Genomic DNA, 11,925 nt, shown 5'->3' with positions numbered 1-11,925 from the left:
ATAATGTAAATAATCACAAAAATTAGACCAATTTATAATCCCAATAATAATATTATTTAAATAATAATGTAAATAATCACAAAAATTAGACCAATATGTATTCCCAATAATAATATTATTTACATAAAAATGTCAATAATCACAAAATTAGAAAATATTCTCAATAATAATATTTTTACATAGTAATATCAATAATCACAAAATTAGACCAATAGTCCTAATATAATATTATTTACAAAATAATGTCAACAATATCAATATTATCAATATTAATGTAATATTTCAAATTAAAATACAGTTACATAATCATTAGAAATAGAAAACAAATTGAGGACAATAGTTCCAATAATTGATAATTATTTCAAAATATATAATTTTTTTGTATTTACGTATAAACATATCATACATTCTTGTTTAGCCCATCAAGTGAATTCTGCCAATAGAACTAGTTAAGTTTATCCATCTTCATCTATGAACAAAAGACAATGTTGATAAATAAGATGCTAACAGTTTTTTCCTTCTACAGAAGACAGAGCTCGGTCGGCAACCCAAGCAGATGGAGTTATTTGAAAGGTGCTACGAGAGAAAGGAGGACTGCGGCTGAGGTGGTGGTGAGTAGATTATTAATATTATTTTTTTTTATAGAAATTCATTCTTGGTTAAAAGTACTAATAATTTGTTTGTTTTACAGAAGACGTTCCAAAACCGCCTCCGACAAACCCTCGGGCTTCGAATCAGGACGATATGGACGTTGTTGACAAGGAGGGGTTAGATTAAGTTTTAAATTTTTTGTTTTATTTTTGTAATTAGATAATTCCATATTAATATAATATTTTCCTTATTTATTCATGTTTCATAATGTTTACTACATTTCATTATTTCATATTTATTTAATTAATTAAATTTATAAATATAATTAATTAAAATTTTATTAAACTAATTTAATTATATATTAAGATTTATTGAAATATTTAAATTATTTATTTATTATAATTTATGAAATATATGAATAAATTATAAAATATAAATAAATTAAAAAATTAGGAACGATTTTAGTAATGGTAAAGAAATGTTACAAATCTAACTAAATGACCGTTCCAAAAGTCATTACTAAAACATTTTTAAACATGTTCCTAAACTTCATTGATCATTCCAAATACCATGCTCAAACCATTTCAAATAAGTGTTCCTAAATAGTGGTTGACCGTTCCTAATACCAGTGTTATTTCACTTTTATGTATGTGTTCCAAATCAGAGAGACCGTTCCTAATAGCATTACTAAAACAGTTTTATATACGTGTTCCTAAATAAGACTAACTGTTCTTAAAACCGTTCCAATTAAAAAAAAAAATAATTTTTTTGACAAATTCAATATTATGAATGATTTTCATAGAGTGTTACAATTCTCGTCCCAAGTAGGAACGCCTTGCTCGAGCAGTTCGTAAAATTTAGTAACGCCATTTGTAAGGTCGAATTTTCAACTGTTACAAAATCATTCCAAAAATGGCTCCAAATAAGTTTGGTGTCCTGCAAACCGTTCCAAAGACAAAAAAACAGTTCCTAGACCCATTCTAAATCCTGCCTTTTTTGTAGTCGAGATTTAATTGTATGTTTAATCATATTTTTTGATTTTTCATGCTTGCGTCGCGAAAAAGCATAACAATTCTATTACAAGTTATGGACAATGCCGACAAAAAGGGGTCGATCCACGACTCAATTTTTTATATTTATTTTTAAAAAATATTAATTATTATTATTACATATTAAATAATTTTAATATGTAATAATAATAATTAATATTTTTTAAAAATAAATATAAAAAATTGAGTCGTGGATCGACCCCTTTTTGTCGGCATTGTCCATAACTTGTAATAGAATTGTTATGCTTTTTAAGAGAATAATATTTTTATTAAAAATTTGTTTTTTGTAACATAAAAGTAAATAAGCCGAATAGAGAGAGTATGAGGAAGAATATACGCAGTAAATGAATTGGGATGAATAACAATTTATCTTCTGTAATATTAAAAATGAGCACATTACCCCCTTACAAAAAAAAATATAGCAATTTACCCCCCTGTACTTTTTAAAAATCATAAGGCGGTAAATTGTTGTATTTTAAAAAATATAAAGAAGTAAACCGCAATTTATTTTTTCATAAGAGAGTAATTTGCACATTTGCAATATCAAAAAGCGGTTGCTTGCATTTTTCCCAAATGAATTGTGTTCTCTTAGATTGTGTTCTCTTAGATTCATATAATCCTCAACTTATAAGTGTGTACAAAAGGAGTCCTACTGCCACCCAAACTTGGAAGACTACAAATATTATATGGGATAAGATTCATCCAGAAAGAGTGATCACAACCAAAACTTTGGGAGACTATAAAACTCAATCAAATATGGATGTATATCGAATACTAAGCATTGTGCGGGCGGCAAACGAAACCGTTAAGCATATATATCCTAGCGATTGTTCTATTGCTAGATTAATTTGGGCACTCTCAAATCTGCCGTCGTAGCATTTGTTGGCGTTGATGGGGGGTCCTGCTGATTGGATTTCAAGTTGCTTTGAGCTGCTGAATATTGTGGAGTAGTCGAGGTTCCTTACGAATTGCTGGGCTATGTGGTATAATAGGAATAAAATGGTTATGTAAAACCAAATTGCAGGACCCATTATGCATGGTCCAAGGGGCGTTTGTGTGGCTCCATCAATATCAAGAGAAGAAGGCAATAAAATTAGTTGGGTTTTTTTATGGCCCATTGATCCACTAAGCAATAGCCTACAATGTCGGCACACTAGGCATGACCCACAATCCAACCCTAACTCGGTAACCCGACCCAACTTCCAATATATATATATATATATTGTAAGTCCCTAACCCTGATTATTTAGTTGCTTCTCCCTTATATCTCTTGCGCCACTGAAATGACTTTCTCTCCTCTCTCTCTGTATCTAAAATCCTCCATGGATTTCCTTGTCTCTACTTCCTTCTTCTGCCGTCTTTTGGAAGGAAGCTTTCCAAAACCAATCCAATGGCTTTTAGGAAAGCTTCCTCAACTTCCATACACTGTCTCTTCTTGACCCCTATAGATACCTTCGTCTCTTTTTGGTTTAAGAACACAGCATCTATATTCACTTCCAAAAGCTTTTGAATAAACACTATTACTGGGTCTTTGTGACTAAAGGAAACCGAAATCTTTGTGACATTACTACTGGGTCTCTGTGACCAAAGGAAACGAGGTCGTTGTGATCTGTTCAGTCGGTTGATAGTGAGGTAGCCGTGGGCTCAATCTTGTGTGGTTTAAAGTCTCTGTGACGATCTACAGGCATTTGTTGGCCGCTTTGGATCTGATTCTATCTGAGCCTACTGCTTCATTTCATTAATATAATCTGTTTATATTTCTGGATTTATATTCGGTTTGTATTTTAAGGAGTTTTGTACTCCGTATTATTGTAATAGTTGATTAGAATTTTGAGGTTGCCACTCTATAGTGGTATCAGAGCTCGTCTCTGAAATTCGGCTCCTGGTGGTGGTAACGTTTCTCAAATCCCACCTGTTTTATTTTCGCAATTTTCTTTCAGTCGATATTACTGTTATTATTAGCTGTGGTAAATCCCACTAAACTCTCACTTGGCCGGTCCCCTGAGGACATCGGGTATCTAGTCCGGACATAGGCTGGAAGCCTCGGCTATATTAACACTTATTGCTATTATATCTTTGTGATATATATTTTTGCGATTCGTTCGATTTTTGTGATATATATTTCTGCGATTGTTCGATCTTTGTGATATATATTTCTATGATTTGTTCGATTATTATATCTTTGTGATATCTATCTCTGCGATTTGTTCTTCGGAATTCAAGCTATATTTTATTAATCCGCTGCAAAATTTTCTGCGATTTGTTCGCCTCAAATTTGTGTCTCTGTCATTTGTTGAAATTTGTGATTGGTGAGATTATTATTATCATAATTGTGATTATTGTGTTTATTGAGATAATTGTAATTATTGTGATTATTGAGATATAAATTCAAGCATTATTATTACTGTGAATCATTCTGCGAATTTGGGCCATTCTTTGTGATAATTCTTGAAAACTTTTCTAAAGACATTTCCTACCCTTTGTTTTTTCATTTTTGTGAATTTTGTTTCTAAAGAATTGTGCCAAAAAAAATTCAATGTGTTAAATTTTCCTTTTTGAAAATTCACATTTGTTAAAAATTATTTTCTAAAATCCTTCTTATATGGCCGGTTATAATCTCCAACTTTTCAATGAAAAAAGTGATTTTTCGATTTGGCAACAAAAAATGAAAGCAATTTTGATCCAACGAAAAATTTTCAGGGCCATAGATGGCAAATATTCTGATAACATTTCTGAAGAAAAAATGTTGGAAAATGATGAGTATGCGTATTCTTCGATTATATTAAATCTGTCTGATTTTGTGTTTAGAAACGTTGGTAAACAAAATTCTACAAGAGCTTTATGGGAAAAATTAGAAGAGCTTTACACTGAGACTTCCCTCCCGAGTAAACTGTTTTTGCTTGAGAAATTTTTTAGATACAAGCTTGATTTAAGATGACGAATACGAAGATAGTTTTATTGATGATAGCGAGCTACCAGTTTCGCCACCTTCCCACATAAGTTCGTCATATATTTGATGTTGAATCTTGATTATGTGCTTAGTTTGTTTGAAATTATTATGATTTCGTATAAATATTTTGTAGGTTTAGTCTCATATCCATAATATTAGTTGGTCAGCTTTCTTTCTACACAATTGTATGTTTAAGGCAACCTATGTTAAATTAAATATCATTGTAATTCTGTTGTTGATGTTTTATAAGGATATTTTCATTCCTCTGCGATAGTTACACTTACATAACTTTCCCTATAATTATTAGTATATATAAAGCATTGTATGTTATGTCAAGATAATTATTATTTTTTACGTATGTTAAAGGAGAAGATTGTTCCTATTAAATTGATTAAACAACTTTCTGTAATAATGTTTGTGTTTAAAAGTTTAAATAAACATCCGCTAAATTCTTCGGACTATGTAGCTACACTATAAATTATTTAGGGAAGTTCCATTCTTATGACATGATAACTTTCTCATTGAAGATAATAAATTTACATGTCAAATATATTGTATTTCTTTTAGTATTGCAAATAGTAGATGATGTCATGTTTTTTCCTTTATTCGCGGTTATAAACGCATGTATCTTGTTAGCTCTCAGAGTGAAAATCAAAGAGTCATTTTGGAAAATTAAGTAGGTTTAGGTATCTAGTATTACAGATAGAATTAATGTGTTTAATGTGTTTGGAACAATTTGTCAATGAAAAGCAAACTAGAAAAGCAAACTAGACATGGTGATATGATATAAAACTTTGGAATACTATATGTTGGTATTCCAAAATTCTTTAATTTTTTTGGATGCTTGATCATGTATGCTAACACTATTAATTGTTTTGGTATATCTAGTTTTAGTTAGACCATTTGTTTGATTTAAGCATTGAGATAATGTTGTCAGGAAAAAAGAAGACTAAGGAACCTAGGTTCAAACGGCTCAAGAAGAAGTTTGATGTTGAGTTTGATCAAAATGATGGGTTGATCGAGAGCAAAGATGAAGCTGTTAGAAGCCATGACTGTGAACTGAAGAAAAACGAAGATGTAATTGAGGCAAGTTGTCAACAACGAAGGTAACATAGATAACTGATTATAACTTTGTAATAAGTTTCTTATGTGGATTATTTTTCTTAAATTTATCTTCTTTGTTCAGATTATTTTTCTTAAATTTATCTTCTTTGTTCAAAAACAATAATTTCTTTAACTTTGTTATGTTCCATTTCAAGTCACATTCAACTTCTTATTTATTTGTGTTTCTTAATTTTCTCTTTGAATTATTCACACAAGGTGGAAAGTTGCAGTATGAGTCTAATCCTCATTGTGATGTATTTTGTATTATGATAGAGATACAAAAATAGGTGAAGAGAAAGAAATTTCCCAACAGATGGAACCCCAAAAAGTTGGTGATGATTATGCCAAACTGCAAACGAGAAAATGGTGAATGTAAGGATTTGATGGTGGTTCATGATAATGTCAAGAGTAGCGATATTGTTGGAGAGGAAGGAACACACACAACGCAGATCACGTCCGATCATTTTCAACCAAATGACTCCACAGATGCGTAAGAATGTCCTTTCCTTTGAACTCAAAACTGAAAAATGTTGTGTTTTCAATTGTAATATTGTTCATTTTGTTACCTATCTTAAAATTCCATATTGTTTATTTGCTGATTTATTTAGGCTTGTGTTAACTGATAAAGATCAATCTCAAGAGGAGATGATGGTTATTATTGATAGTCTAAAAAATAGAGGTGTTGTTGGAGATGATGGCACACACTCAGCTCATAACGTGTGTGATCACATTCAACCGAATGACTCAACAAATATGTAAGAATTCCTTTCCCTTTGAACTCAAAATAGAAAAAGGTTTGAACTGATTTCATACATAATATAACCTTATGTTGCTGGCGATCTTTTATTCAAGTAAATCTTTATAAACTATATTTAAACACGAAAGATGATTGTGACCATGTCCTTGGTCTTGTGTTGTTAGCTGTGAAAGTGATTTGGAATCGAAGAAGGTGGATGATATAGGTGGATTGATGGGGTCGTCAGCTGAGGCTGCAAATTTGAAGAGTGCGATTGAAGTCGTGATGATAAATCAAGGACTTGATATATCCAATAAGAAGGATATACCAACAGATCATGATGAAGCAATGATTGATGCGTGAGTTTTCTTTTATCTTTGCTAGAGATGCTAAAGGTTCAATATCTCTCCAATATCATAAGATTTTAAGTGTGTGGTCTTTCAATATTCTTGAGTTAATGATGAGCAAATGTAGAGTACAGAAAGCCTGATATATGAGTTTGCAGATTTTTTTGTCAAGCACAAATTTCACTAGAGTAAAATTTGTTGTCATCTCTTTTTCTACTTGGAGTGCTGTCATTTGATTGTAGCTTTTATCATTGCAGTGATTTTAACATTGTACATGACACACTTCCTATGGATACTAAGTCCAAGTCCAAGAAGAGGACTTTGGAGAAAAAGAAAATATCTAAAAGTAAAATAAATAAATCAGAAGTAAAAGTGGAAGGTAGTTCTGGTACAAGCATATGCGATATGGTTCAGAATGAAGGGAAGGTAATTGTGTATGAGCCAAATGAGGAAAAGGTGGTCGGGTACAAGCAGGATGATGAAGCACAGTCTTTACCGAATGAGTTGATTATTGAAGAATTGGCTAAGAGAGATCGTAAAGGAAAATTAGCTCTACGTGCGAAAATTATGCTGACATGAATGTACCTTTCTCCCACGTAGAGCTAATTTTCCTTTAGGATCTCTCTTAGCCAATTCTTCAATAATCAACCCATTCGGTAAAGACTGTGTTTCATCATCCTGGTTGTACCCGACCGCCTTTTCCTCATTTGGCTCATACACAACTACCTTCCCTTCATTCTGAACCATATTGCATTTCCTCATTTGGCTCATACACAACTACCTTCCCTTCATTCTGAACCATATTGCATATGCTTGTACCAGAAATACCTTCCACTTTTACTTCTGATTTATTTATTTTACTTTTAGATATTTTTTTTTCTCCAAAGTCCTCTTCTTAGACTTGGACTGAGTATCCATGGGAAGTGTGTCATGTACAATGTTAAAATCACTGCAACGATAAAAGCTACAATCGAATGACAGCACTCAAAGTAGAAAAAAAGATGACAACAAATTTTACTCTAGTGAAATTTGTGCTTGACAAAAAAATCTGCAAAACTCATATATCAGGCTTTCTGTACTCTACATTTGCTCATCATTAACTCAAGAATATTGAAAGACCACACACTTAAAATCTTATGATATTGGAGAGACATTGAACCTTTAGCATCTCTAGAAAAGATAAAAGAAAACTCACGCATTAATCATTGCTTCATCATAATCTGTCGGTATATCCTTCTTATTAGATATATCAAGCCTTGATTTATCATCAGGACTTCAATCGCACTCTTCAAATTTGTAGCCTCAGCTGAAGACCCCATCAATCCACCTATATCATCCACCTTCTTCGATTCCAAATCACTTTCACAGCTAACAACACAAGACCAAGGACATTGTCACAATCATCTTACGTGTTTAAATATAGTTTATAAAGATTTACTTAAATAAAAGATCGCCAGCAACATAAGGTTATATTATGTATGAAATCAGTTCAAACCTTTTTCTATTTTGAGTTGAAAGGGAAAGGCATTCTTACATATTTGTTGAGTCATTCGGTTGAATGTGATCACACACATTCTGAGCTGAGTGTGTGCCATCATCTCCAACAACACCTCTATTTTTTTAGACTATCAATAATCACCATCATCTCCTCTTGAGATTGATCTTTATCACTTAACACAAGCCTTCATAAATCAGCAAATAAACAATATGGAATTTTAAGTTAGGTAACAAATGAACAATATTACAATTGAAAACACAACATTTTTCAGTTTTCAGTTCAAAGGAAAGGACATTCTTACGCATCTGTGGAGTCATTTGGTTGAAAATGATCGGACGTGATCTGCGTTGTGTGTGTTCCTTCCTCTCCAACAATATCGCTACTCTTGACATTATCATGAACCACCATCAAACCCTTACATTCACCATTTTCTCATTCGCAGTTTGGCATAATCATCACCAACTTTTTGGGGTTCCATCTGTTGGGAAATTTCTTTCTCTTCACCTATTTTTGTATCTCTATCAAAATACAAAATACATCACAATGAGGATTAGACTCATACTGCAACTTTCCACCTTGTGTGAATAATTCAAAGCGAAAATTAAGAAACACCAATAAATAAGAAGTTGTTGAATGCGACTCGAAATGGAACATAATAAAGTTAAAGAAATTATTGTTTTTGAACAAAGAAGAAAAATTTAAACAAAATAATCCACATAAGAAACTTATTACAAAGTTACAATCAGTTATCCATATTACCTTCGTTGTTGACAACTTGCCTCAATTACATCTTCGTTTTCCTTCAGTTCGCAGTTATGGCTACCAACAGCTTCATCTTTGCTCTCGATCAACCCATCATTTTGATCAAACTCAACATCAAACTTCTTCTTGAGCCGTTTGAACCTAGGTTCCTTAGTCTTCTTTTTTCCTGACAACATTATCTCAATGCTTAAATCAAACAAATGGTCTAACTAAAACTAGATAAACCAAAACAATCAATAGTGTTAGCATACATGATCAAGCACCCAAAAAAACTAAAGAATTTTGAAATACCAACATATAGTATTCCAAAGTTTTATATCATGTCACCATGTCTAGTTTGCTTTTCATTGACAAATTGTTCCCAACACACAAACACATTAATTCTCTCTGTAATACTAGATACCTAAACCTACTTAATTTTCCAAAATGACTCTTTGATTTTCACTCTGAGAGCTAACAAGATACATGCGTTTATAACCGCGAATAAAGGAAAAAACATGACATCATCTACTATTTGCAATACTAAAAGAAATACAATATATTTGACATGTAAATTTATTTATCCAAACTAAATTTATTATCTTCAATGAGAAAGTTATCATGTCATAAGAATGGAACTTCCCTAAATAATTTATAGAGTAGCTAGATAGTCCGAAGAATTTAGCGGATGTTTATTTAAACTTTTAAACACAAACATTATTACAGAAAGTTGTTTAACCAATTTAATAGGAACAATCTTCTCCTTTAACATACGTAAAAAATAATAATTATCTTGACATAAACATACAATGCTTTATATATACTAATAATTATAGGGAAAGTTGTGTAAGTGTTACTATCGCATAGGAACGAAAATATCCTTATAAAACATCAACAACAGAATTACAATGATATTTAATTTAACATAGGTTGCCTTAAACATACAAGTGTGTAGAAAGAAGGCTGACCAACTAATATTATGGATATGAGACTAAACCTACAAAATATTTAAACGAAATCATAATAATTTCAAACAAACTAAACACATAATCAAGATTCAACATCAAATATATTACGAACTTATCGGGGAAGGTGGCGAAACTGGCAGCTCGCTATGTCTCATTTTCATCAATGTCTCCAACTCCAAACGGCATGACTCAACTTTACATGGTACCAAAGCACACAGGATAATTGGTCTCCTCTTCCTCCCAACACTACATTGGACAATGGTCTTTTCCGTCGCATTGCCAATCCCCAAAGACGCCTAAAAGACAATAAGTATTCAACATGATATCAAGTTAATCACACACAACAATCAAACAAATATAAGAAAGAACAGTTCAATTTTGTTCTAAATAGTATTGAATATGATATCAAGTTCTATCACACACAAAAATCAAACAAATAGAATAAAAGATGGTTCAATTTTGTTATAAACAATATTCAATATGACATCAACTTTAACAAACACAAGAATCAAACAAATATAACAAGGAATGAATTCAATTTTGTTCTTAATACTGTTCAATATGTTATCAAGTGCTATCATATCATACACGAGAATAAAACAAATATAACAAAGACTATTTCAGATTTGTTCTAAGCAGTTTTGAATAAGATATCATGCTCTATCACACACAACAATCAAAAAAATATAACAAAGAACAGTTCAATTTTGTTTTAAGCGGGGATGTGATGGATCTTACCTGAGTAATTCGAAGTCTTTTACCATTTGAGTTAGAAAGGACACGTTGCCCAGGCTTCACCTCAACTCTTCACAGAGATATATAAAGTCAAACAAATAAATAAATATTTATGAATTTCTGAATCGGGAAAGAAATCTATGTAAATTTAGTCTTGGATCTTCTCATGCATAACTCAAAACGGGAGTGTTTGTTTCGCTGATTGTTTGGAAAAGTCAAGAAAATTCAGACGACCAGTGAATCAAACAAACAACGAGATATAAAGTCAGACAAACAAAGATATATATATTCATAGGTTTCTCTAACGGGAAAGCAAGGGATGTTATTCAGTCTTCAAGCTTCTTACACAAAACTGAAAATTGGAACAGTCCAACACAAACACTCAAAAGTCAAGAAAATCCACACAACAGTGGAACAAATACACAAAGACATCTTCTTTCTTCAGTAATTTTACATTGAAACATTTTCACTAACTAATGACTACAACAGTAACTCTTTTCTTTTGAACAGTGAGATAACACACAAAGACATCTTCTTTCTCCAATATTTGTTTTTTTAACTCATGTTAAAATTGAAACTTATTCTCTAACGACTGATGAAACTCTTATCTTCAACCATTAGTATCATAGTAATAACCCGGATCGGAAGTCCTTATGCGAAGAATTAAAAATACAAAATGAAAAGAAAGAGATACGAAACTGAATATGACATACCCCCAAAAGCCATAGTAAATCGATGTGAAGTTGGAACTGCTGATCACTCTTAGCCCTGTTGGCCAAAATGAGTTGAGAATGTACGAACGAAGACAGAAACTCTCAGAACAAAAAACCTTCAAAGTCGGTATGCATGTATGTGAAAAAGGAAAGGAAAGATGGGTATGATCTTGAATTCCTTCCTAGCTGCAGAGTTGTCTCTTCGTATCTCTCGCTTAATACTCTAAAATGGAACTTGGAAGCAAGCACGGGAGAGGGAGACCATCCGTATCTCTAAAAATTCTTACCGCATATAAATTGAGTAGAAACAAATTAAAAACAAAGCAAGTATATATTATTTCTATTTTTAAAATTTTTTATCCAAATTAAATTTAGTAGAATTAAATTAATAATATGACAAGTGTATCTTATTCATATTTTAATTTTTTTTATTCAAATTAATTTAGTATAACTAAACTAATCAGATACAAATATGATACAATTACCATATAAT

The 11,925-nt window shown here is 31.6% G+C and overlaps 1 long non-coding RNA gene across 1 annotated transcript; it reads right to left on the bottom strand.

The window, feature by feature from the left end:
* Positions 1-9,983: 9,983 nt before the first annotated feature.
* LOC110011444 lies at positions 9,984-11,631 on the bottom strand. The gene is made up of 3 exons (XR_002286463.1): positions 11,433-11,631; positions 10,723-10,789; positions 9,984-10,280 (listed from the first exon to the last, which is right to left on the bottom strand). It is a non-coding gene; the product is annotated as an uncharacterized LOC110011444 (long non-coding RNA).
* Positions 11,632-11,925: the final 294 nt, after the last annotated feature.

The sequence above is a fragment of the Sesamum indicum genome, unplaced genomic scaffold, assembly GCF_000512975.1.
Source record: "Sesamum indicum cultivar Zhongzhi No. 13 unplaced genomic scaffold, S_indicum_v1.0 scaffold00281, whole genome shotgun sequence".
Taxonomy (NCBI): domain Eukaryota; kingdom Viridiplantae; phylum Streptophyta; class Magnoliopsida; order Lamiales; family Pedaliaceae; genus Sesamum; species Sesamum indicum.
The sequence above is the reverse complement of the archived record's forward strand: the minus strand, read 5'-3'. Positions and strand labels throughout refer to the sequence as shown.